The following is a 26,552-nucleotide window of genomic DNA, read 5'->3' as shown; positions in this document are numbered from 1 at the left end:
GTGTAATACTCGGGAAGGAGATTCGCCACTGCCACCGACAGAGTTGTGGGTCGTTAAAATGAGATGTAGTCCCAATCAGGCGGTGCTACAAGGATGAACCTTTAGGGATTTTGCTCAGTTGTACCCTCCAGTTGCTGAGTAACTCCTCTCCGGTAGCCGTTAATTTCATAAGTTGTTTGAAATTTTGATTAGAAGCTAATTTAATGTATGTTTCAGTGTTAGGTTGAATATAATTTAGCATGAAAACCCATTCAAGTTGAAGCTTTCTTCTCTCATACAATGGTAGATTAATAGTTTTTTCGTCTACCGTTGTTACTCCTTCTCGAGTTCTTGGAATCATTAGAAATGATGTGGCCATTCGAACCTCATTAGTTTATATTGAAGTAATAGCAAGAATAAAGGAAGAATATCTTCCTTCCACCATCAACCGACTACAATATATGAAGAACATTTGTTTCACTATTCAGTTTCCTCCCAATTTAGCATCTTATATCTCTGTGATATATTTCTTTTTTTTGTTGAACTTCTTTCCTGTATTTCTATTCATGTGAAGTTTTCTCCTTATACAAACCAATAAATACTATTTTGTGCGAAATTTATTATTTTCACATGGTATCACGAGCATAAGGAATTCATTTCATTTCTTCAATATTATTTGGAATTCTTTTTTTCACTCTAAACTTTTTATCCGCACACAAAGGTCAATCTGACCACTATAGCTCATCAGACCTAAAGTCAAATTTAGTTCACTTTCGATTTCATCGATTTTGCACCATATTTTAGTTTACTGCCGACCTTAAACCTTAATCAAACCTAAGATCACATTTAGGTTTCAGTTATTTTTTCTCTTCCAGCTTCAGACCGGCTCCGTAGAGATCATTTAGGACTGATAATCATCTCAGGCCCGCATTAGTCATCTTTAGAACCCCCCTTATTTTTCCAGCCCGGGATGCTCTCTCGGTTTGGCCCAACTATTTGACCCGGGACTTACCCTGTGACTTGGCCCGTTATGTTTCAAACAGAGTTCATCTCTATCTGAAACCCTAATCCCTACTCTCGGTCGTTCCTCCCTCCGCCTAGTTAATCAAATCGATCGGCAGTGACTCTGGAATATTTCTATTAACCACGAACATTAAACGACCAATTGGGTCGATCCACTATCTCTTTCTCTCTACGGTCTTCACGATCGTCAGTCATCACACGAGCATCAAACGACCAATCTGGTCGATCCACCATCTCTTTCTCTCTCTACTCTCCTATCAACCGACAGTCATCACACGACCAACCTGGTCGGATTTTCTTTGGATTTTGATTAAATAAACGAACCAAACCACCACCAAGACCTAGGACGAGCATCCAATCTATTCACCGCTATTGACACCTTCTTTTCAGCCACTCTTTCCAACCGAAACTTTTGGGTGGTTTCCAAACCTAATCGTGACCGTTCCTAAGCCTGTTACTGTTTTCTGCAACACTACAACATAACGTTGTGATTACCCTCTGACCACATATTTGCCACATATCTGACTTTACAGAACTGTCGTTTTTTTTTCGTTTAATATTCTCTCAACATATTACTCTGTTTGACATATTTTCGGCTTACTAACTCTGATAATTTTACCTCGCTGATCAGCTAATTTATTATTTTCTAGACACCTTTTTGGCAATGCATCATTTGTCGACAATTACCATGACACCATCATTTTGTTTGTTACTCATCATTCAATATTTTAGGATTCCGACAATGATTATCTTGTCGAATTTAAACACAATAATATTATTTTTGTTGTCTTTCATGCAATCAATGTTAAGGTATATCACCAGGCCCAAGAATACACAAGCCCACCAACATCATCGGATGACCGGCCGACTAGCAAGAGGAAGCCCAACCGGCTATAATTAGGGTTTCCTAATTATTAATAGTTTCCTAACTATTAATTGTTATTTTATGTAAATACTTGTTAAAGGAAGTTTCCATGTTTCCTAGATTTACTTCTATATGTAACCTACATGTAAACCTATAAATACTCATGTAAACTAGATGAATAAACACAGAGAATTCTTTCTCCCATCTCTCTCTCTCTCTCCCACACGATTCTCTCTCTCTCTCTCTCTCTCTGTGTTCAGTTAATTATAATCTTCTATTATCAAGAGATGATTTACCTCTTCACATGGTATAAGAGCCAATTTTTTTTGAAAATCAATATCTTCTATCATGACTACTACTGATATCGATTCTGAAGACTATACTCCAAACTCTCCACCTAATCCGGTGTTTGATGTTCATCACTCTGATTCACCAACTACTATTCTCATCACTCCATTATTATCCGGAGATAATTATGCCTCTTGGTCAAGAGCCATGAAGATGGCTCTTCGAGCTAAAGATAAATTCGGGTTTGTAGATGGTTCTATTCCCAAACCCACTTCTCCAACTCAATTACACTCATGGGGAAGGTGTAATGATCTCGTTAGTAGTTGGATTATCAACTCTATTGCTCCGGATATTCGTTCTTCTGTTTTATATGATGAAAGTGCCGCCGATATTTGGCGTAATCTTTATGAAAGGTTCTTCCAAACCAATGCTCCCAAAATCTATCAATTAAAACGGGCAATTTCTTCCTTCTAACAAGAAGGACATGATGTATCTTCCTATTTTACTAAACTCAAAACTCTCCAAGATGAGTTACAATCTCTCATGGTGGTCGATCCATGTATTTGTGGTCAAGGAAAATCATTACTTGATCGTACCCAATCAAGAACGCGCCATGGAATTCCTTCAAGGACTACATGATAGATTTTCGGCTATTCGAAGTCAAGTTTTGTTAATGGATCCTTTTCCTTCGATCTTGAAAATTCATTCTCTTGTTAAGCAAGAAGAGATCCAACAAAACATCATGGCCGCCACTTCAACTCCACCAGAAGCCGCCGCTCTTGCCACCTACAATGACCAACGACTACCTCGCATGGACAAATCAACCGGTCAACGTCCTAAGCGACCACGTCCATTTTGCGATTATTGTCAACAACACGGTCATGTACGGGCTACCTGCTTCCAACTCCATGGATACCCGAACCAACAAGGCCAGCAACCGCGCCCACGGCAAAACCGACCAGCCGGTTCGGTGGCAGCCACCGTGACTGCCCCTGCCGATGCCGAGCTGAACACGGGTGTGCCTCTAGCCACCAGCCTCACCAATGAACAGTACCGTGGGCTGCTGTCCATGCTCGATCAGCACCAGAATTCTGCAGGCACCCACCGATCAGCACCTAGTCAAACCGAACCTGGAATTCATCTCACGGGTTCGGACATTAATCTCTCAGGTATTTCTTTTTCATCCTCCCGTTGGGTTATCGATTCCGGCGCTGCCAAACATATTTGTTGTCACTTATCTCGCTTCTCCTATTATACTAATGCCCCATCTAATTACTTTGTCTGTCTTCCGGATGGTTCACGCATTAAAGTTCATCATATTGGAACGATTGTTTTCAATAAATAATTTTTACTTCATAATGTTTTACACATTCCAGAATTTAAAATCAATTTAATTTCTGTTTCTCAAATCACTACTTCTCTTCGATGTTTGGTAACATTCGATTCTGGTTCTTGTGTCTTTCAGGACAAATCGACGAAGGCGACGATTGGACTTGGTGATCTCCATGGTGACCTTTATTTTCTTCGCACGGACCTTAAGATTTGTTCGTTTTCAGTTCCTAATACTAGTATCAATAAAGATGTTTCCGATATATGGCATTGGCGCCTAGGACATCCCTCTTTCACTTCTTTTAAGTATTTAGTTTCCAAAACTCCATGTATGAAGTTAATTTCTTTTAATAAAATTCCGTGCGAAATTTGTCCTTTGTCCAAATTTACACGTTCACCTTTTCCTTTAAGTCATACATCGACTTCTCGTTCTTTTGAACTCGTTCATGCCGATTTATGGGGACCATTCTCTGTCCCCTCTCATTCCGGCTGTCGTTATTTTCTCACTTTAGTAGACGACTTTACTCGTTGTACTTGGATATTTTTAATGTCCCACAAATCCGACAGCTTTAGACTAATCAAGAATTTTTCCAATTATATATCTACTCAATTCAATTCGTCCATCTCTCAATTCAAATCCGGACAAGGAACGATCCCAGTTCCCAAAATTCAAACCATTCGCTCAGACAATGGTACCGAATTTATGAACAATGACATCCAATCATGGTTTCGCAAAAAGGGAATTCTCCATCAGACTAGTGGTCCTCATACTCCACAACAGAATGGAATCGTCGAGAGAAAACATCGACACATTCTAGAGGTGGCACGTTCTCTTCGCCTTCAGGCTCATCTTCCACTTTCCTTTTGGGGTGAGTGTGTTCTCACGGCAGTTTACCTCATTAATAAATTGCCTACACCCACTTTAAAAGGTCTTTCTCCTCATGAAAAGTTATTGGGATCTCCTCCCACATTTGATCATCTTCGGGTTTTCGGTTGTCTATGTTTTACTAGACGACCATTGGTCAAAACCAAATTCGATTCCCGTGCTTCTCCGGGTATTTTCGTTGGTTACCCCAACAGTCAAAAAGGTTATCGCGTTTTTGATCTCAATTCTCGAAAAATCATCACTTCTCGTGATGTTGTCTTCCATGAAAACAAATTTCCCATGAACACTACCGGTCGGGTCCTTCCTTTGGTTCACACACATCCGATGATCTCCATTCCGGATGATGGCTCATTCATCTTTCCTCCTTATTCTCCTTCGGACTCAACCGGTCTACCTATAGGCACACCAACTATGATCAATGATTTAGCTCATGCCCTTTCCGGCACTCCCGATCCGCCCTCTCCTTCTCGCCCTACGAGCACTCCCGGGCCTCCTCGGTCTCGGTCATCAAGCCCACCATCTTTCGATGACCGGCCGGTCCCTCTAGAGGCACCATCGTCTCTACCTCTAGAGGCACCGTCATCTCCACCTCATTCCCTTCGGCCTTCACGCCTCCGTCGTCCCCCGGCGCACCTAGACGATTATGTTTGTCACTCCTATCCTTCTTCTACTGTTACTTATCCACTCACTAACTATCTTCACTTTAATCAATTTTCAGCCTCTCACCAGGTTTTCCTTAACTCTGTAATCTCTACAGTTGAGCCTACTTCATTTTCTCAGGCGGTCAAATCCCCTCACTGGCGTGAGGCAATGGAAAAAGAAATTGCAGCCTTAGAGGCTAATCAAACATGGACCATTACAGACCTCCCTTCCGGAAAAAGGGCAATTGGTTGTAAATGGGTTTACAAAATCAAATTCAAAGCTGATGGCTCTATTGAACGTTACAAAGCTCGTCTTGTCGCAAAGGGATATACTCAAATAGAGGGCCTTGATTTCCATGACACCTTTGCTCCTGTCGCCAAATTAGTTACAGTTCGCGTCCTGCTATCCATTACAGCTGTTAAAAAATGGTCCCTACATCAATTAGATGTCAACAATGCCTTTCTCCAAGGCGACCTCGATGAAGAGGTCTTCATGAAACTACCTCCCGGTTTTTCTAAACAGGGGGAGTCTAAAGTTTGTCGTTTACAAAAGTCTCTATATGGCCTAAAACAGGCCTCCCATCAATGGTTCTCTAAATTCTCTTCAGTCCTTATCAAAAAGGGCTTCACACAGTCCCTTTCCGACTATTCGTTATTTTCTCTCTGCACAGAATCTGTCCATCTCTACGTATTAGTTTATGTAGATGACATCGTTATTACTGGAAATGACGAAATCGCCATCTCTCAACTAAAATCTTTTCTTTACACCACCTTTTCTCTCAAAGATTTAGGTCCTCTTAAATACTTTCTAGGAATCGAGGTCTCTCGCTCCTCTCAAGGCATCTTCTTGTGTCAGCGCAAATATGCCCTTGACATTATTACAGATTCAGGTCTTTCTGCCTGTCGTCCCTCTCCATTTCCAATGGAACAGAAACTTCGTCTAAGTCCTTCTGATGGTGACCCTCTTCCGGATCCCACCATCTACAGACGACTGATTGGTCGCCTCCTCTATCTCACTGTCACCCGACCTGACATCAGTTATGCAGTGAATAATCTTAGTCAATTTCTTCAAAAACCTAGCACCACTCATCTCGATGCTGCTCATCGTGTTCTACGATATCTCAAAGGATATATTGGTCATGGTCTACTCCTATCTTCCACCAGTTCTTTACACATATCTGGATATTGTGACTCGGACTGGGCTGGCTGTCCGTCCACCCGTCGTTCTACAACGGGATATTTCACTATGTTGGGTTCTAGCCCACTCTCCTGAAAATCTAAAAAGCAACCTACCATTGCTAAGTCTTCTGCTGAAGCAGAATATCGTGCCCTAGCACATTTAACTAGTGAACTTCAATGGTTGAAATATCTACTTCGCGATCTTGGTATCGACCACTCTTCCCCTATGTCAGTTTACTGTGATAATAAAGCAGCACTCCACATAGCTGATAACCCAGTTTTTCATGAACGTACAAAGCATATTGAGATTGATTGTCACTTCGTTCGGGAAAAGATTAAAGCCAACGTCATTGCTCCCCGTTTTACACCTACTTCTGAGCAACTAGCGGATATTTTCACGAAGCCACTTGGAGCAGATGCGTTCAAACATATTATTGGCAAGTTGGGCATCACGTCCCTTTCTGCTCCAACTTGAGGGGGAGTGTTAAGGTATATCACCAGGCCCAAGAATACACAAGCCCACCAACATCATCGGATGACCAGCCGACTAGCAAGAGGAAGCCCAACCGGCTATAATTAGGGTTTCCTAATTATTAATAGTTTCCTAACTATTAATTGTTATTTTATGTAAATACTTGTTAAAGGAAGTTTCCATGTTTCCTAGATTTACTTCTATATGTAACCTACATGTAAACCTATAAATACTCATGTAAACTAGATGAATAAACACAGAGAATTCTTTCTCCCATCTCTCTCTCTCTCTCCCACACGATTTCTCTCTCTCTCTCTCTCTCTCTGTGTTCAGTTAATTATAATCTTCTATTATCAAGAGGTGATTTACCTCTTCACAATCAATATTTGACATTTTTCCGACATGACTTTCTTGTCTATTATAACGACAACATTATTAGAGTTGTACCTTCTTTAGTCCCTTTTCGGTACTTACTCATTTCGTATGTTTTCGACAATGCATTTCTTGTCCAACATACCTCGAACATCACTTTTGTGGTCCCTATTTTTCTCCATTTTTGACTTTTCTGGTTGCCCGGACCATGTTTCTCTTTTGAGAAATGTTGCTACATTCATTACGGTATGTTGTGATTTCATTACAAAATTATTAAAACTTATTCTCTTCAGTTTTTCAACTAGTTTTCGCCGACTCCGGATTTCCTTTCTTTCTCATTTATTAAGAAAGATTCTTTTCCCCGCCACAAATACTGGTGACCTTGGCCCTACAGCTACGACACTTTTTTCAGGAACTATTCTCTCTATTCATCGTACTTCATGGATTATTGATAGCGGTGCTTCGAACCACGTCTGTTTTTCTTTACAGTGTTTTAGCCATGACTTCATCCCATGTCGCGACCACTAATATCACCACCACCTTTTCCACAAGAGCAATCGCGAAAATCATAAACAAAATTCAAATAAAACCAAGTATTTTCAAGAGAAAAGAAAAATAGAAATAAATTACCGTACATAACTAACTTTTTGACTTTTTTTTTTACTTGATAAGATATTTTTTTCTCAAATAAACTTTTATGTTTTGAAAACTAAGTAAAGGAGAGAGATTAGAGATGAGAGAAAACTAAAGACTAAGAACACCATATATGTACCTTAAGATTGTATTATGATATTTTACTAATTTGTTGTGTCAATTACATTGGGTTAGAATCCTTTTTACAGGCTCTACAAAGTAAGTACATTCACGGGCATTTACACAGGAGTTACATGCATACACCTGAATGTGCCTTTAAGTTGTAGGTTACATATGACCCCATTAGTGTAGATGTTACACATTATAGTAGTGGAAGACAAAACATTACAACACTCATCTTGTGTACCGGGAATGAATTTATGTACTAGCCATTTGGTTATTTACTAGACACTTTTGTACTGGGAATTTTCTTATGTACCGGAAATTATTTTATGTACTTGCCATTTGGTTATGTACTAGACACTATTTACTGGACATTTATGAATGATACTTTGCCTTCTCAATATGCATAGTAATTTTTAAAATGCGGGAATACATATATATTTAGACATCAAGATCCTCAGTCTGTTTAACAAAAAAAAAAACTCATTCTAGTTTCATTTGTAAGGCATTGACTCTATAAACTTTCAATATAAACACATGGGTATTACTCGAATCACAACAAAACTTACCCTATGCATCCACCAAAAAGAAACTAAGCAAAACCATAGAAAAAAAAAATGATGTAGAGATACAATTTACCCTCCGTTAAAGTCAAGGAAAATGTCAATAAGTTTAAAACTAATTTGGTGTGGTTGTTTTCTTTATGGTTGTTGTGGCATCAGTTTCGGTGGTTCATGATTTTCCTCTCTAACTTGGGTTTTTGGATTCTTACTTTTGTTGGTTGGAAAAGGTTTGTTGATTCAGAAATAAATACTATTAAAATTGACATATATTCACCTCCTTGAGTCTTCACTTTTCGGAAAATCTGATCGATTTGAACTAGTAGACGAGTTTGTACTAGTCATTTTGTTATGTACTAGTTTGTACTGGGAATTTTCTTGTGTACCGGGAATTGGTTTATGTACTAGCCATTTGTATTGCACGTTCCTTCTCTTAAATATTATTCTTTCTTTTCCAGTTTGGAATTTCTCTCCAGATTTTTCCTATTTTCGTTTATTCTAAATTTTATTCTTTTTTCATATTTTCACTTTAGATTTTTCTCTTTCCATATTTTTCTTTTTTAATCGTATCTTCTCTCTACAATCTTAACTACTTTCCTTCTCTCAAACATTCTTGCTTTATATGTTGGAAGATTTTTCTAAAGATTTTTTAATGAAATTTCAACAAATTATTTAGAGAATTATTTTCTATACTTTACATTTTTAATATGCATAGGAAACAATGAAATTTACAATACATTTAAAAATGTACAGAAACTTTAGACCTAACAATAAATATGTGTAAGATGAAGAAATGTAGAAAAGATAGAAGATAATTTCATCATCAGCATCATACAACATCAAAAGCAAAAAATACATAAGCCTTCCCAATATAATCATCATTCTCACATACACAAAAAGAGCAAATAATTTAGTCTTTGCAGAATTAATTAAACTTCGGCAATCAACCATTGCTAAAACTTGAAAATCAAAACAGATTAATTAGAACCTAAAAACCTCTTAAGCAATCCGAGATCAGACCCGATACTAACGAATAAAAGAAATTTAGAATCAGATTACCTGGTCAGAACTGCGAAAGAGGAAGAAGAATGATTCCTTTTCAATAGCAGAAGCTGGTTAAGTAAATAGATCCAAAATCGGACCCGATACTAACGAATAAAATAAATTTAAAAACCGATCTGAGCTCCAGGATTTAGGGCATAATACAAGTAGAGTGGTGTGACAATTACAACACCTTCAACCAAAATTGAATTGAAGAAACATTCCAACTTGTACAAATCTTATTAGGGTTTAGGGTCTAGAAGAAACAGGATTAAGAGCTCTAGCGAGTCCATTCATGGCGCCATAACTCTTTGAACTAAACCATAGACAACCTAATAGTCCTTGTTTGTATGGCAAATATGTCTTCTTCTTCATTTCTTCAACTTGTGCTCCCTTTCTTGTATAATGAGTCTCATGTGGTGATTGTTGAGGATGAGAAATATAGAGAGAGAGAGAAAAAAGAATTCTGTTACAGAGGTGAAAAAGTTGAAAGCTTTTAGAGAGAGAAAGGCAAATGGGAATGTAACCGTGAAATTAGGGTAAGAAGGGCAGTGAGGGTATTTAAAAAATATGGCACGTTTTTTGTCGCACCTTTTAAATTCGGGCCCGCCACTCACTGACGCATTGGACCTCATCCATATTTTCTATCTACCCTGGTTCTTATCCATAATAGGGAGTTACTTTATGGACCCTTGACTCATTTTTGGTATAAACAATACAAACAAATAAGTTAGATAAATATGTCTAAGAAAAATACTTGTTTATTTTCTTCCTATTTTCTTTTCTAAAAAATCTTCATCATTGCATAGATATCAATATATTCCTAACATTATTAATAATCAAAATAGATGGACATAGATGATACTAGCGATTTTGATCATGCATACCTAGGAGTAAACTAATTTGAACACCATTATAAAAAAAAAATTGTTTGTAAGAGTTTATCTATAATAATAGATGAAGACTATTTCAATCCTATCATGAAAAACATATATGCTACAAATGCTAATATGAAGAATAGTTATGTCTATCAAAATTACTACCTTCATATCTAATTACTTTTCCTAAAGATGCAATTGAAGGAAAAACAATTTAATTCTTATGTATACTATAAGAATTAAACCATTTGGAAGCATACTTTCTATGATTCTCTAATCTATTTAAAACAAAATAGTAGATCTTCGTGCCGATAACGTGTTGTGAAAACTAAGTAAAGGAGAGAGATTAGAGATGAGAGAAAACTAAAGACTAAGAACACCATATATGTACCCTAAGATTGTAGTATAATGTTCTACTAATTTGTTGTGTCAATTACATCGGGTTAGAACCCTTTTTATAGGCTCTACAAAGTAAGTACATTCATGGGCATTTACACAAGGAGTTACATGCATACACATGAATGTGCGTTTAAGTTGTAGGTTACATATGACCCCATTAGTGTAGATGTTACACATTATAGTAGTGAAAGACAAAACATTACAACATTTTGATAATTTTTTACTTTTTTGAAGCAAAAGTACTTTTACTACAAGTAAAAATACTACTCCTACAAGTAAAAGTACTTGTACTTTTGGTTGTCAACCAAAACCTTATTTGATTGATTCGATTAATTTCCAAAAATGACTTTCATCCGAGGACTTGCTCTTAAACTGGAGCATATGGATAGACTGCTAAAAGTAAGTAGATTACATCGATTAAGTTCGTTAGATTCATGAAGAACAACCATACAGAGCGATTGCCATTGTTGTGAAAATAAGAGAAGAAGATAGAAAATATAGCGAGTTTGTTTTGAGCAATTGCAATTGCGAAAACACGAAAAGAAATAGCAAGTTTGCTCCATCTGGTGACACACGTTATGAATTTAATCTCTATCTAATTTATTCCAAGTGCAATGGAGGTTACTAACCATGCCATGCTCCTTGATCAACCATTACCCCGTCTAGGTAAGTATGTCTTTACTCCTACTCCTTTTCTTGTACAACTACTCTATATAACTTTTCATTTCACTTGACGGGTGTAGGACTATCAACTCCATCAAGCCCAAATAACTATATGTAGCTCCGTGACTTCATCCCATGTAGCTCCGACTAGGCTAGGGTATAACACTTGAACCTGTGCCAGCTGGGCACTGGTCTTTATAATGTTTAATATCAACTATTGGAGATAAATTTGAGAGACATAACCTCAACCCTTTGAGATAAGTTTTGCAGAATCAATTTTAACCATTCAAGAGGATTTAAAGATAAGTTTAGAGATTAGACTCACTCCTTTGAGAGATGTTTGGGAGGTATAATTTTAGTCATTAAAGAGAGGGCATGTTATAAAAAAGATACACTCCTTATTATATAGATTTACAGATAAACCAGGTGTTCCACTCTTGTCTCTATCTCAAGAGTCTAGCTTGATTCTGTTGGAATCGGAGCCAATTTTGGATCGGTTAAAGTCGTCAAACCCAGAAACGAAGCACGCCATTGCGTTCGTCTCGTCGAGCTCTTAAGTTTAGACTCAAGAATCACTCAAATCCAATTCCGGATGAATGAGATATTCAAGTCTGAAGTTTGGACGGAAAATGGTTAAGTTAGGGACCAAAAGGCAATACGGAAAAGTTTGTCTGGGGCCATTCTCGCAAAGGGAACACGTCCAGATCTGACGATTGGCGTTGTCTCCGCGCAAATGCGCAAGATCCAACGGATTTGGTTAAACCCGTGTCGGGCACGGAGTGGGACATCTCCCAAACCTCAATCCAACGGCTCATCTCCTTTAGATTGTGGGCTAGTTTCGGTATAAGTCCCTAGATCTAACGGAGGGCGTTCCTCCCGAGATTTTGAGCGCGATCTGACGGCTCTAATCTCAGCCGACAGTAACTGTTGGAACTAAGTCATCCGTCACCTCTTTCTTCCAACAGATGCGTCCCTAAAACCCAACAGAAGTGTCCCTTATGAATGCATCTATTCGAAACCTATTTATAGGACCCAAATCAACTCCAAATTTCAATCTTTTTTTCCAGAGCATCAAGCATTGTTAGAACTTCATATTAGAGAGTCTAAGATAAATATTTAGCAGAGTTTTCAAGGAGTTTCATAAGCAAGATGTTTGGTCCATTTGCATAAGTCAGAGCTTAGTATACTTTCAAGTTCGACTGCCTTCTGATTCGAAGTACCATTGAATCGAAAGGTAATCGTTGTATCCTGAGAGACAAACGCCGGTAACTGTTTGGTACTATACAGGGGGTCAATTGTCTTAAGGAAAGAGGAATACCTTGCCTCGATTAAAAAATTATTCTTCTTCTTATCCTCCGATTTTTCTTTTTCTTTTTAGTCTATCTGATTTCTTAATCAAAGACATTCTGATTTTCCAAATCAGAAGTGTGTTGATTTTTTAAAGTAATAAATCAGTAAACACAGAAGGATACAATTCCTCTTTCCGATCTTAAATCGATAGTGAGATTCGACTACGAATCATCTGTTCTGGATAACAGACATTATCGGTTAGAAATACGAAAGATATTGAGTTGTTTTATTCCTTAGTTTTTCTCCATTAATTTGGAAAGAAAGTGTTTTTGATTAATTTACAAATAAAATCAAAGTAGTAACCAGTTTCACCAGTGATCCGGTTAGAGACTCCTTGAGTCAACTCGTTGAATCGGTACACCGAAACCAAGAGATTCACCTAAAGATGTGTCTTTCGATCATTCATACACAAATCTTTTCATTTCCCACTCGACGACAATGTGCAATTAGACTTGTTGGTATATATGATAATATGGTTTATATATGATCACCTAACAATCTATATTGACTTAGGAAGGAATAACTAACACATTTCTCTAGAGGAGCTTATTTGTGTTCCAATGGCAACAAACAACAATTTGTTCTCAAAAAAGATTAACTTAAAAGACAAGGAAAGCTCACCAGCTTTAATCAATTAACCAGATATACCAAACTTATTGACATCAACGTCCTTCAGAGAGGACTGACCCGGCAATGGATGGCGATGATAAAATGGATGTCTTATCTACATAACAAGTGTAGGATGAGCCAATATCTTCATAGTTTCCGCCTCGTCCCAAATTTACAGATATACTAGTAGTCATGTCGAACGCACACAACTCTATTTCTGGCACTTGCGAATCTCGTTCCAAGTAGTGCACAACTTGTCTCATGGTGGGTCTAGCCTTTTCTAAATTATGAGAACAAAGCAGCCCCAGCTTCAGAACCAACTCCATCTCTTCTACCACATATTCACCTCCCAATTTTGGATCACTTGTCTCTACAATTACCCCTCTACTCCAACAAGAGAATACCCAGTCCACCAGAACTAGACCCTCTTCTGTATCAGATTTAGATGCCTCTATGGGTCTCCTCCCACATGCTACTTCAAGCAAGAGCGCCCCAAATGCAAAAACATCAGTGCTTGTGGTAGCTTTCCCGGTTCTGGTCAGCTCTGGTGCTAGATAACCCAACGTTCCAACGACACTAGTTGTCTGAGGATTGGTTTCATGATCGACCAGTCTTGCTAGCCCAAAATCACCTAACCTGGCATTCATTTCCCTATCTAGTAGAATATTACTCGCTTTGATATCTCTGTGAATAACAGTTTTTTCCCACTCTTCATGTAAATACGTTAATCCCCTGGCTACACCTTTGATGATTCTAAATCTTTGGTCCCAATTGAGACTCGAAGACGAATTGAACCCACCAAAGAGAAACTTATCTAAGCTACCATTAGGCATGTAATCGTAGACCAAAAGAAGCTCCTGTTTGCGTCTGCTATAGCCCAAGAGCTGCACCAAGTTTCGGTGCCGAAGTTGGCCAATACTGGCGATTTCCGCAATAAATTGTCTTACTCCTTGTCTTGAATCATGTGAAACTCTCTTGATGGCAACTTCGATTTTAGAAGTTGGAAGTAGACCTCTATATACTCTACCAAAGCCACCGAAACCGAGAATCTCTTTTTCTCTGAACCCCTTTGTAGCATTGTATAGATCTTTGTATGAGAATCTTTTTGCACCATTATTGAGCTCCCAGTCCTCCACCAGTTCTGCAAACTTCTTCTTCCATCTTATGATAAAAAATACGCCAAAGATAATCACTAACACAATAACTGGGACAACTACTGGCAACCCAATTTGTAAGATTTTTAAATGCTTCTTACGTTCTCGTGGAGGAAGTTTTGGAAGTTGAGAGAGTTCAAGTGCTTGAGTTTCACCATTAATCTTAAAACTCCACCCTAGTATATAATGAGATGTTAAAATTGATCCAGTAGCCGAGGAGAAGCCCACATACATTGAATTTAAGATGATAGTTGAAAGATCCAGGGGCAAAGACAAGAGTGGAATATCTGGTTTAGGTATAATAATTGGAGCAATGGTTACATTAAGTTGCTTGCTTATCCCATCATAATCTACCCAAACTTGCATCCGTTCCCCACTAATAAGACTTAAATTCCTGAACCCGTTAAATTTTGAATCGAAGTACATAGCAGGAGAGGATTTGACAGAATTGAGATCATTGATATCGACACCGACATGATTATTGTTTATATCAGTTTCTATATTATAAAAGGTATCTAGTTCCACAGCAAAAACATGGTTTGTGGATTTCCCAACGGTGGATGCATTAAAAATGCCAAGATAGAAGTAGCTTGGTAGTGATTCTGCCAGATCCCTTTGGGGTGAAAGAACAAAGGTAATGCCATGGCCACTAATATCAGGATACTCGGAGACTACTGCAAACACAAAAGTAGAAGAAAAAGAGACAGTACTAATAGTTTTACTAGTAGTGGAGTTACCGCCTGCTGCTGCCCCGAATGGCAATGAAGAAGTATTCTTAAATTGAAGTGGATAGGAGTAGAAGGCACGACCTACTCCTTGCCTGGTGTTGTTGGTCAATCTCAAGAGACCATTGGGTGTGATGTCGGCTAGTCCCTCTCGACTCAAATTCGCTGCATCTCTGAATCCTTCGTACACGAAACCAGGATCATATAAAGATATTGATGTCGGAATGCTAAAAAGCAGAAAGAAGAGCAACACTAGTAGGAAAAACAGCATAGTTGTTGGCTTAGTAAAACAAGCTAGGCAGCTTTCTCTATTCTGAATTATAACAATCCAGGATCATATAAAGATAACCTCGACTTCCTATTTCAATCTACAAATCACAAGGAAGTCTATGAATGATCGCATTACGACTAGTGATCACCTCACATGTCTTTTCGGCTTTAATTGATTAGCACAACATATTTGACTTCAATATATTTGCCATTAAGCAGACATTAAACAATTCAAGATCTTTCGCTACGAACATTTAAGGATTACCGCAAAAGTCAGTGTTATAGTCGTTAGACGTTAGTATATATCTTAATGTTTACGCTATTGTATCCAGTCAAGAAGTTGATTAGGTGATCGGCCCCTGCCACATTAATTATGCAGGACTTTTAGTTAACTCCTTTTTTTGGAGCTGCGAGAAATATAAGCTCACAACTTCTTGACTAGTTATGTTAGGAGAAAAGCTCAAGAATCTTAGATATCTAATAATCTAGTTATTTTAGTAGTTTTATAATTTTGGGAAACTAGTATTCTATTTTTTAGGAGTTTGACTAGGTTAAGAAAACCCTAAGGCTATATATGGGGGTTCTTGGAGTTGTTTTAGGATTCAATATTATCAATAAAGTTCAGGTATTTAGTTTAAATCTTCTTAGTTTCCGTTAGATAGTCTTTAGACGAAGATCTAAGGCTTTTTTCTGAGTTTTAAAAGTTTTAGACGAAGTTCTAATTCTTTTCGGAATTTTCCGCTTCGTCAGTTGGCATCAAGAGCGAGGATTCGTCTGTTTCGATGTCATCTACGCGAAGATCACTTTAGAACACATCGATGGATTTGCCAAAGATGCATCAAAAGTTGGTTTAACAAAAAAAAATCATCCGCATTATTTTTTCCATTATCTATTTTGTTATCAATCAATATGGAGAGATATTATCATGGTAACAACTTCTCAATTCAAGTTCACCCACGTAGGGATTATAATGAGTACAAGATCAATGAAGAGATGCCAATTTTCAATGGGTATTTAACTATAGAAGAGTTCTTCGATTGGCTAGATGTAACACCCCTATTTTCTATGTATATCAAATTAGGTGGAAATAACAAAACTCTAAGTCAATTTGGAGTTGGGCCTAATATGAAGAGTAAGTTAGTGTGGGCTTGAGCATCATAAAATAGAAGTGGGTTAGAAGGAAAACTAGGGTTGCTTGAGTTAATTATATAAAAAGGGGTCTAGAGCTATTTTTGTGGATCTAGAACAAAACTTAGAGAGAGAAAGAGAAATGGTATTCTTTGGAGAAGATTTTGATGAACAAGTTGAAGAAATCTATGTATTGTTTATGTTATAGTTAGTATATCTTCTTAATCTTCAACAAGTCAATCTTAGTGAATGAAGAATGGATAAAGAAGAAAAGAGGTAGAGATGGAGTTCTCTAGAGAGAGAAAGAGGCATGATTGTGTTCTTGATGTCATCTAAGGCAAAAGAGGTAGATTTCTTATCTCCTAATTCTTTTGTAGGCTTTTTCAATTTATTTCATGATAGGTTTAGTATTGTTAATCACATAAGTTCTATAAAGAATGATTGAATGATTTAGATATTAGTTCTATCTTGAATTCCATAAAATATCTATATAGGACAATGTTTTGATCGAACTTCAAAATTAAATCTGGATTGATTGGTAACGAATCTAGGTGTCTGTTTTATATGGTTGGAAAGGTCTGCTTGTCTACTTTCTAGTGGTTCAAACGGTAAGTTAATTGGAGTTCCGAGCGAGGAGTTACAATAGTTTTCGTACGAGGTGTCAGAGCTAGGGGTGGGAATCGGGCGGGTATGGGCACCCGCGGGTAATTCTGAGTCGGGCTCGGGCGGGTCGGGTAAGTTTCTCCTCTGCCCACTCGGGTTCTCGGGCGGAGTCGGCGGGCTTTTCTGAAATCTCCTATGATCAAAGCCCGCCCAAGCCCACTAAAGCATCGGGCAAGTCGGGCTTCGGGCAAATCGGGCATCGGGTTTCTTTATCTGATATTTTTCTACCAGATCAGGAAACTCTAGAAATTTGATATTGTTCAAATAAGCTTCTCTAAACAAATTGATACCAAATCTTTACAAAACTTATAAATCAAGAATGAAAGAAATACTCAGATTCCGTAACATAAGAAATCAACAACTGATATAGATCTATATATGCAAACATGAGACTTGGTTGTCTTCCACTTTTTTTCTTGTCTTTGTATGTTCCATTAGTTCTTCTTTGTTCTTCCTTCACATCAAAATAATCTTAAAATTTGACCACTACATAGAGATGGAAGATGATCCCAATAACTTATTTAATAGAGAAGAAGGTTGGCACAAGAAGGTCTAGTAAATAAGAGAGAAACGGTTAGAGAGACAACGTAGATTCTTTTTCTCTCTCTATGCTACCGAATTTTTCAGATTCAATGTGGTAAACTATTAGGGTTGCTTCGTGTGTAGTTTATATATCTTAGGAGAAACCTTAAATCTACTTTGGGCTTTATAGTGAAGTATAATCGACACTCAAAGTGATTGGCATCTATACGCACCCGTCGGGTGAGCATATCGGGCTCGGGTATGGGCGGGGTGGCGGGCAGAGCTTTTCACCCGAGCCCGCCCACGAAAAATCATCGGGCTGGGCGGGTAGTACCCATCTTCGGGCGCGGGCGTCCATGGACATTTTCGGGCGCTGGTAAACGTGACGGGTATCGGACTTTCGGGTAGAATTCCCACCCCTAGTCAGAGCAGTCCCTACTGTATTTCTGTCTAGATTAAAAGTAAATCTGGTATTGATTGATAATGAATCTCTGCCTGTATCTTATATGGTTGGAAAGGTCTGTTTGTCTACTTTCTAGTGGTTCAAACGGTTAGTTAATTGGAGTTTCGAGCAAGGAGTTATAATAGTTTTCGTACGAGGTGTCACAGCAGTCCCTACTGTATTTTGGTCTAAATTAAAATTAGATCTGGTATTGATTGGTAATGAATCTCAGTGTGTATCTTATATGGTTGGAAAGGTCTGTTTGTCTACTTTCTAGTGGTTCAAACGGTGAGTTAATTGAAGTTCCGAGTGAGGAGTTATAATAGTTTTTGTACTAGGTGTCGATACAATCTCCAATGAGCGAATTGATTGAGATAATTCACATGGTTTCTATTCTGTAAGCAATGCATTTCCTAGGTATATGATACCTTATATTGGTGAGTTTATATTTGTTAACTATTATTGTTATTTGTTTGTTTGAGGTTGTGATCCATGTGAGGATCTATTATGAGCATCATCCATCCATCTTGACTTGCCATGTGTTGTTGGCTTGAATGGTTTGGTGAACTTGTTTGTAATTCTTTATTAGAGTCAATGTTTGTGGTGTGATGCTATTATGATTGTATGATGTTATTATGTGTGTGATGCGATGGATGTGATGGAGGGTTGAATGAGTTTATGTGGTTGGTTCGGCCCTCTCTACCGGAGGTGATGTAGGTATGGAGCGTATGGGGTCGGCGCTAACACAATAGATGACCTTGTGGACCACACTCTCAATCGACTTATGTTTGTTGTATGATGCTATTATGTGTGTGATGTGATGGAGGATTGTATGAGTTTATGTGGTTGGTTCGACCCTCTCTACCGGAGGTGATGTAGGTATGAAGCGTATGGGGTCGGCGCTAACACAATGGATGACCTTGTGGACCACACTCTCATTCGACTTATGTTTGTTGTATGATGCTATTATGTGTGTGATGTGATGGAGGGTTGTATGAATTTATGTGGTTGGTTCGACCCTCTCTACCGGAGGCGATGTAGGTATGGAGCGTATGGGGTCGGCGCTAACACAATGGATGACTGATGTGGCGTGAAAATGCCACATTTAGGTCACTTAACTTGGATGAGTTAGTTCTTTTCGAGTTTTATTTCTAATTAATTATGTGTTTTCATTGCTAGGTAGTTTATTTGGGGTTTGGCGTGTAATTCGGAATAAAGAGAGCGAATTATCACATTTTCATCTTATGCGGCAAAAGGGAAGAAAAGAGCACCAGGGGTATTTTGGTCAATATCAGAAGTCAAACAACAAGTGAGTTCAATGACGAGTCCGACGGTGAAAACGGAAGTCGATTCGGAGTTCGGACGGAAAAGTTGTGAATGAAAGAAGCCGAGGTTCGGTCTTGAAACAAGGATTCTATGAAGGCACCCCCTTGGTTATAAATGTAGAGACAAAATGAAAGCACTCCCTTGCTTTAGAAAGAAGCCCAACCCAAGAGCCCAAAGAGGAAGAGAACAATAGAGATTCTATGGGCACTCTTTTTGGTCCAAGTCAAGAGTCTTTAATGATGGACAAAGTCAAGGGTTTGAAGTAGTCTAAAGACTTAGTCAAACTTTGACTAAGTCTAGGGTTTGACTCAAGCTTGAAAAAAGGGGTCAAGGGACCTATCTACTATTAATCATCTTCTTCACCAAGAAAGGAGCTACCAAGCAAGAGAGAGAAAATAGGCAAGAGGGTTTCTAGGGTTTGAGTTTTTGTTCAAGAGGTTGAAAGGGTTTGAAGAGAAGGGAAAAGGGAGAAGAGGAGCCGGCCAAGCTAGACCGGCCAACACTAAGGCCGGCCATAGCTTGGCCGGAAAAATCGCGGGAGCAGCTGCTGCAAGAACCAGCAGCCACTCGGGAAAGCTGCTGCTAGAGCGGGAGCTGCCAGGGACGTGCACAGCAGCAGCGCCGGCACGGCCAGGGACGTGCACAGCAGCAGCTCCGGCACGGGCAGAGACGTGCACAGCAGCAGCTGCCGGCACGGACTGAAGTCTTCACGGGACGCGTCTGCAGCCTTCACGGGACGTGTCTGCAGCAGCACGGGCCGGAATCTCCATGCTTTCTTGGCCGGATTTGTTCTTCTCTTTGGCCGGATTTTCAAGGGTTTTCCGGCTACCTTCTTGGCACGAAAACTTAGGGCTTTTACTCCCCTCACTAGTTGCTATCTATCCCTTGTGTTTGATTTGGTTTTGGTGGTGAAATCTTAGAGAGAGAAACCTTGAGTTGAGCTTTAATGGTGGTGGGTTCTAAATGAAGAAGATGAGTCTGGTTGTTAAGGGGAGATCTGATTTTTGCTCGGGGACACCCATTATGCACTGTTAAGGGGAAATCCACAAATTTGCTAAGGGGAAATCGGCTGAACCTCAACTACTCAAATTTTCCGACGAACCTAGCCTCGAACCACATCGAAAAAAGGGGGATTTTCTCTTCATCTTCTTTTCATTTATTACTTATCACCATGTTTAGCTAAATCAAGTGTGTCGATTATATTGATGAAATGTGATGAATTTGTGATTATCTATGTGATGATTTAATGTTTTGATAATAAATTGATGTTCTCTTACTTTGATTACTTGTTTCAATCGTTTCTCATGTGTCTTATCAAGTATTTCGCATAGTTAATCGATTAGGCAAGGTGATCGATATCGACCGTAGTCTAGATTCAAATTTCATGTGTCTTGTCATGCACCTCACATAGTTAGGCGACTAGACGACATTTTCGATGATTCGGTTTTAATCGTTTAGGTAGTTTGTTTGACTAAGTATTATCTCCGGACATACGTAGTGCTTATGAACGTCCACCTTGGGAATCGAGACTAGATTTACATCAATCCATTCGATTAGACCGTACATAGTTGTTAGTCCATCACATCGGATTCTCGGACTTCGACACCTCTCTTACTTGTTGTTCCCCGACTCTTGTTCCTCCGAACTCTTCTCTCAAATCTCTCTCGCCCTCTTACATTGATATTTTAGTTTGTTTTGCTTACTTTATTGTCTTATTGCTTATTCGATTATAAACCTCATATTACCTTCATTTATTTCCGCTTTTGTCTAAGTAAGCCTTTAATATCTAGATCGAGGGATAAGACCCTTCGATATCCAAACTACCTTCCTATCCTTGGTTCGATCCCGGCTTTGCCGGATTACTACTTGATACCTCCGCTTGGGTGTGCAACCTTTTCGGGTGCATCAATGACCTTGTGGACCACACTCTCATTCAACTTATGTATGTTGTATGATGCTATTATGTGTGATGATGGAGTTGATCGAGGGTTGTATGAGTTTATGTGGTTGGTTAGACCCTCTCTACCGGATGTGATCGAGGTATGGAGCGTATGGGGTCGGCGCTAACACAATGGATGACCTTGTGGACCACACTCTCATACAACGTGGACACCAACTTGTCATATCATTCGACGAGAGTTGGATGATTGTGTCTTTTGGCATAATGTTTTGTCGACTTAATTGTCAAGTTAGGGTACTATAAAGGCCTATCTTGGTGAATAGTGTGATCTTTTTATATCTATTGAAAAAGAGAAAGATTATTATCACGAGAGTTAATATTGGATTAGAATACGAGGACGTTGAAAGCCTAATAACCAAGAACATAAATTACTAATTTCTACATGCGTGTGGTAAATCTCGTTGTATTATGTTAGTTGTCACGTTAAATTGCAGATAACGCCAATAATGAATATGAATGAAATACTTCCTTGACTGGGGATTGAGCTTGCCTACCCGAGACTTAGGTTTGAGGAAATCTACTGCAGTTGGGTTTTAACCCAGCTATTTTGTTTTTCCAGGTATTGATTGTGCACTCATGGTAGGCGTCGCTCGTGGATCCTGTTTGAAGGTCTCAAATCTTCGATTTCAAGGCGGCTTGAAATTTGGGATTTGGGGCGTTACACTAGATAAGGTCGAAAGAAAAGTCAATATGTGGGCTACTATTCCCAATGAGCAGATAGTTAAAATCATTGGTTATAGACTTATAGGGATATGTGGGCTACTATTCCCAATGGGCAGATAGTTAAAATCATTGGTTATAGACTTATAGGGAGTTTCGCAGATTGGTTGGATCAATTACAAACTTCCAAGGATGAGACAAGGAAAGGCTCCAATCCAGACTTGGTCGTCTATGAAAGAGAACATGAAGGAGAAGTTCTTACCTCCTGATTATCAACAACACTTGTTCAGGATATACCAAAATTGTAGACAAGGGTTGCGTTCATTAGGTGAATATTATGAGGAGTTCTCAAAGTTGGCTCAAAAAAACAATATGGAAAATTTTACTGAAACTAATAATATTTTGAAGATCGATTTCTGAACGGGTTAAAATTTAGCTTGAGATGTAGTTTGAGAGAATAGGTGGGGTTGGTTAATTTATGCACCATTCAAGATGCATACAACTTGGCCTTAAAAGTTGAAGCTTGGGAGCGAGACTATAGGAACTTTGGATTTCGGAGGGATGATCAACCTCGCATTAATACAAAAAAGGTAAAAGAAGTTCCCTTAGAGAATGTTGAACCACCGCAAGTTGTAATAATACACAATTCAACTAACATTATTCATGAAGCAAAATCTGAGGTTATTGTATTCACATATAAGTCTCATATTATCAATTTACACAATGAATGATTTATTTATGAAGAAGTTGTTCGGGAAAATGAGTTAAATGAATTTGTTCAGGAAATTGAGTCATAGGAAACTGTTCAGGAAGTTGAGTCAAGGGAAGGTGAGAAACTTCGGAAGTCAGACTCTAGTCCAACTGAATTTCCTTCGTGCAAAGATCCATTTTCAGAAATTCGTGAATTTCAAGTTGTTTCACATGGATTGATAAGTAAGTCTTCATCGAAGTTCGTAATTATCAATGACTACACTCATGATCTAATCAAATTTATTTTTGGGGGTGAAAAGGAAGTTTGAATTACATAACAACTATAGACAAAAATTTTTTTGTGACATAACCAAGTCGCCAACTAAATTTAAAGGGAGCATCGATTAAGTGAACATCCAAATCTATTAATAAACTCGAGGCGAGTTTCTTTGAAGTGGAGGAGACTGATGCAGAGAGATTTTCGAACAAAAGCTCAAGAATCTTAGATATTATTTTAGTAGTTTTATCATTTTAGGAAACTAGTATTTTATTTTTTAGAAGTTGTTATTTGAGTTTAACTAGGTTAAGGAAACCCTGAGGCTATATGAGGAGGCTATATAAGGAGGGGGTTCTAGGAGTTGTTTTAGGATTCAATATTATCAACAAAGTTCAGTTATTTAGTTTAAATTTTCTTAGTTCCGGTTCGATAGTCTTTAGACGGAGATCTAAGATTTTTTTCTGAGTTTTAAAAGTTTTAGACGAAGTTCTAATTCTTTATCGGAATTTTCCGCCGCGTCATTTGCTACGAACATTTAAGGATTACCGCAAAAGTCAGTGTTATAGTTGTTAGTATCTTAATGTTTACGCTATTGTATCCAGTCAAGAAATTGATTAGGTGATCGGCCCCTACCACATTAATTATGCAGGACTTTAGTTAAACTCTTTTTTTTAGAGCTGCGAGAAATATAAGCTCACAAAATAAGAGTAAGAGAGAGAGAGAGATTATGCTCACAAATGAAGAATCCGACCATGATATTGTTAGTATTCAAGTTTGTCTCTACCATGGTATTTGTTCTAAATAAAAATGTTGAAGGCTCATCAGAATATGATTTTGGTTTCGTCTACAATGGTTTCAGAGATGCAGCTAATCTCCATCTCGACGGAGTAGCTTATGTCACACCCAATGGTCTATTAAGATTAACCAATTACACCACAGCAGAGATAGGTCGTGCATCCTATTCCCTTCCACTTAAATTCAAGATTAACAATTCATCATCACCACCATATCCAGATAGTAATTCCAGTAAGACAACTACTCTCTCTTTCTCTACTATTTATGTTTTTGCCATAACCTCCAAATATTACAATTTAAATGGTCATGGAATAGACTTTGTTCTTGCACCTCAACGAGAAGCTCAAGCAGGACCTTTACCAGGCCCGTATCGAGGGTTATTCAATGCATCAAACAATGGGAATCACTCAAACCATGTCGTTGCTGTGGAACTAGATACTAACTATAGCCCTGATGTAAATGACATAGACAACAACCATGTTGGTATCGATATCAATAGTGTCAATTCCGTTCAATCCTCTCCAGCCAAGTACTTTAGTAGCAAAGAAGGTGGTTTCAGGAACTTAAGCCTTACAAGCGGACAACCAATGCAAGTTTGGGTAGAATATGATGGGGTGGAAAAGCAACTTAATGTAACAATAGCTCCAATTAACATACCTAAACCAGATATTCCACTCTTGTCTTTGTCCCAAGATCTTTCTACTGTCATATTAGATTCTATGTATGTGGGGTTCTCTTCAGTAACCGGAGCATTTTTAACATCACATTATCTATTAGGATGGAGCTTTAAGATGAATGGGAGAGCTCAAGAACTCGACCTCTCGCGACTTCCTAAGCTACCAAGAATAGGATCAAAGAAGAAACCAAATATTTTGGTGTATGGGTTACCTATATTTGTCCCAATTCTTGTGTTAACAATGATCCTTGTCATCTTTTTTATCATAAGAAGGAACAGGAAGTTTGCAGATATTGTGGAAGATTGGGAACTCAACTACTGTAGCCAGAGATTCAGATATAGAGATCTATACATTGCTACAGGGGGATTCACAGAGAAGGAGCTTCTCGGTGTTGGTGGCTTTGGTAAGGTCTACAAAGGTGTATTAACCACTTCTAAGCTCGAGGTTGCCATTAAGAGAGTGTCCCACGATTCAAGACAAGGCATAAGGGAATTTATAGCAGAGATAGTTAGTATCGGCCAAATTAGGCACCGAAACTTGGTACAACTATTAGGTTATTGCAGACGTAAAAGTGAGTTACTTTTGGTCTACGATTACATGCCTAACGGAAGCCTGGACAAGTTTCTCTTTGGCTCTCGAATGAATTCATCATCGATACTAAATTGGAAACAAAGGTTTAAAATCATCAAAGATGTGGCAAGTGGACTATTTTATCTGCACGAAGGGTGGGAACAGGTTGTGATTCACAGAGACATCAAGGCTAGTAACATTCTATTAGATGGAGAAATGAATGCAAAATTGGGAGATTTTGGTCTAGCAAGATTGTACGATCGTGGAACCAATCCTCAGACAACCAATGTGGTTGGGACATTTGGTTTCATAGCACCAGAACTGACTAGAACTGGAAAGGCAACAACCAACACCGATGTTTTTGCATTTGGGCAATTCTTGCTTGAAGTTGCCTGTGGAAAGAAACCGGCAGAACTATACAAATCTGAGACCGAAGAGGATCTAGTTTTGGTGGATTGGGTGTTTTCTTGTTGGAGTAAAGGCTTAATTTTAGAAACAAGTGATCCAAATTTAAGAGGTGAATATGTGGTTGAAGAGATGGAGTTGGTTCTGAAGCTGGGCTTGTTCTGCTCTCGTAGTGTTCCAGCAGCTAGGCCCACCATGAAACAAGTTGTGCAATACTTGGAAGGAGATTTGTCACCTATAGAGTTGTGGGTCGTTAATATGAGCAACAGTATCAATAAGGCAATGCATTCACAGGGTCAAGGATCTTTTCAGGATTTTGCTATGTCGTATCCTTCTTCTGCAGGCAATGCATTCACAGGGTCATCGTTGTCGATTACTGAGTAACTCCTCTCTGGTGGTCGTTGATTTTCATATAGAAAATAGGTTTTTGGATCAAAAAAATTATTTATAATAACTAAAAATTGAAGTATCTTTTGTATTAACTAGAAGCTGCCAAAATATTATGGGTCGTTAATATGAGCAACAGTATGAACCAGGCAATGCATTCACTGGGTCAACGATCTTTTCAGGATTTTGCTATGTTGTATCCTTCTTTTGCAGGCAATAAATTCACAGGGTCATCGTCGTCGATTACTGAGTAACTCCTCTTTGGTGGTCGTTGATTTTCATATAGAAAATAGTTTTTGAGTCAAAAAAATTATTTATAATAACTAAAAATTCAAGTATCTTTTGTATTAACTAGAAATTACCAAAATATTATGGGTAATGATATGTAAAGTTTAAAATGATATTGGTAATAATTTTTGAGTTTATAGACCAAAAATAGGGTCCTAATAGGAGATATAGTCCTCTATAATCCTAAAAAGGATTTCAAAACCTAAATAATAATTTAAATGGATATCTAGTCCTTTTGGTCTCATCTAGAGAGAAAACACAAATCCATATAATACATATTAAAGATTTAATACCTATATTAACCTTCTTTAATATCAAAACGT

The 26,552-nt window shown here is 38.3% G+C and overlaps 1 long non-coding RNA gene and 2 pseudogenes across 3 annotated transcripts in view; 2 read left to right on the top strand and 1 right to left on the bottom strand.

Moving 5' to 3' along the window:
* Positions 1–12,879: 12,879 nt before the first annotated feature.
* On the bottom strand, positions 12,880–15,542 carry LOC147564556 (L-type lectin-domain containing receptor kinase IV.2 pseudogene; annotated as a pseudogene). The gene has a single exon (XR_015227606.1). The product of XR_015227606.1 is annotated as an L-type lectin-domain containing receptor kinase IV.2 pseudogene (transcript).
* Positions 15,543–16,598: 1,056 nt separating this feature from the next.
* The window catches only part of LOC147564551 (uncharacterized), a 40,463-nt gene continuing 30,509 nt past the window's right edge, over positions 16,599–26,552 (top strand). The window contains exons 1-2 of the long non-coding RNA XR_015227623.1: positions 16,599–16,913; positions 22,040–22,152. This is a non-coding gene — a long non-coding RNA (uncharacterized LOC147564551). The remainder of the gene's footprint in view (positions 16,914–22,039; positions 22,153–26,552) is intronic.
* Positions 23,788–26,377, top strand: LOC147564555 (L-type lectin-domain containing receptor kinase IV.1 pseudogene; annotated as a pseudogene). The gene has a single exon (XR_015227622.1). The product of XR_015227622.1 is annotated as an L-type lectin-domain containing receptor kinase IV.1 pseudogene (transcript).

The sequence above is a fragment of the Eschscholzia californica genome, unplaced genomic scaffold, assembly GCF_041429995.1.
Source record: "Eschscholzia californica isolate CP2 unplaced genomic scaffold, dmEscCali1.0.p SCAF_1, whole genome shotgun sequence".
NCBI classification, from domain to species: Eukaryota; Viridiplantae; Streptophyta; class Magnoliopsida; order Ranunculales; family Papaveraceae; genus Eschscholzia; species Eschscholzia californica.
Note: the sequence above shows the minus strand (reverse complement) of the source record. Positions and strands in the feature narration are given on the sequence as shown.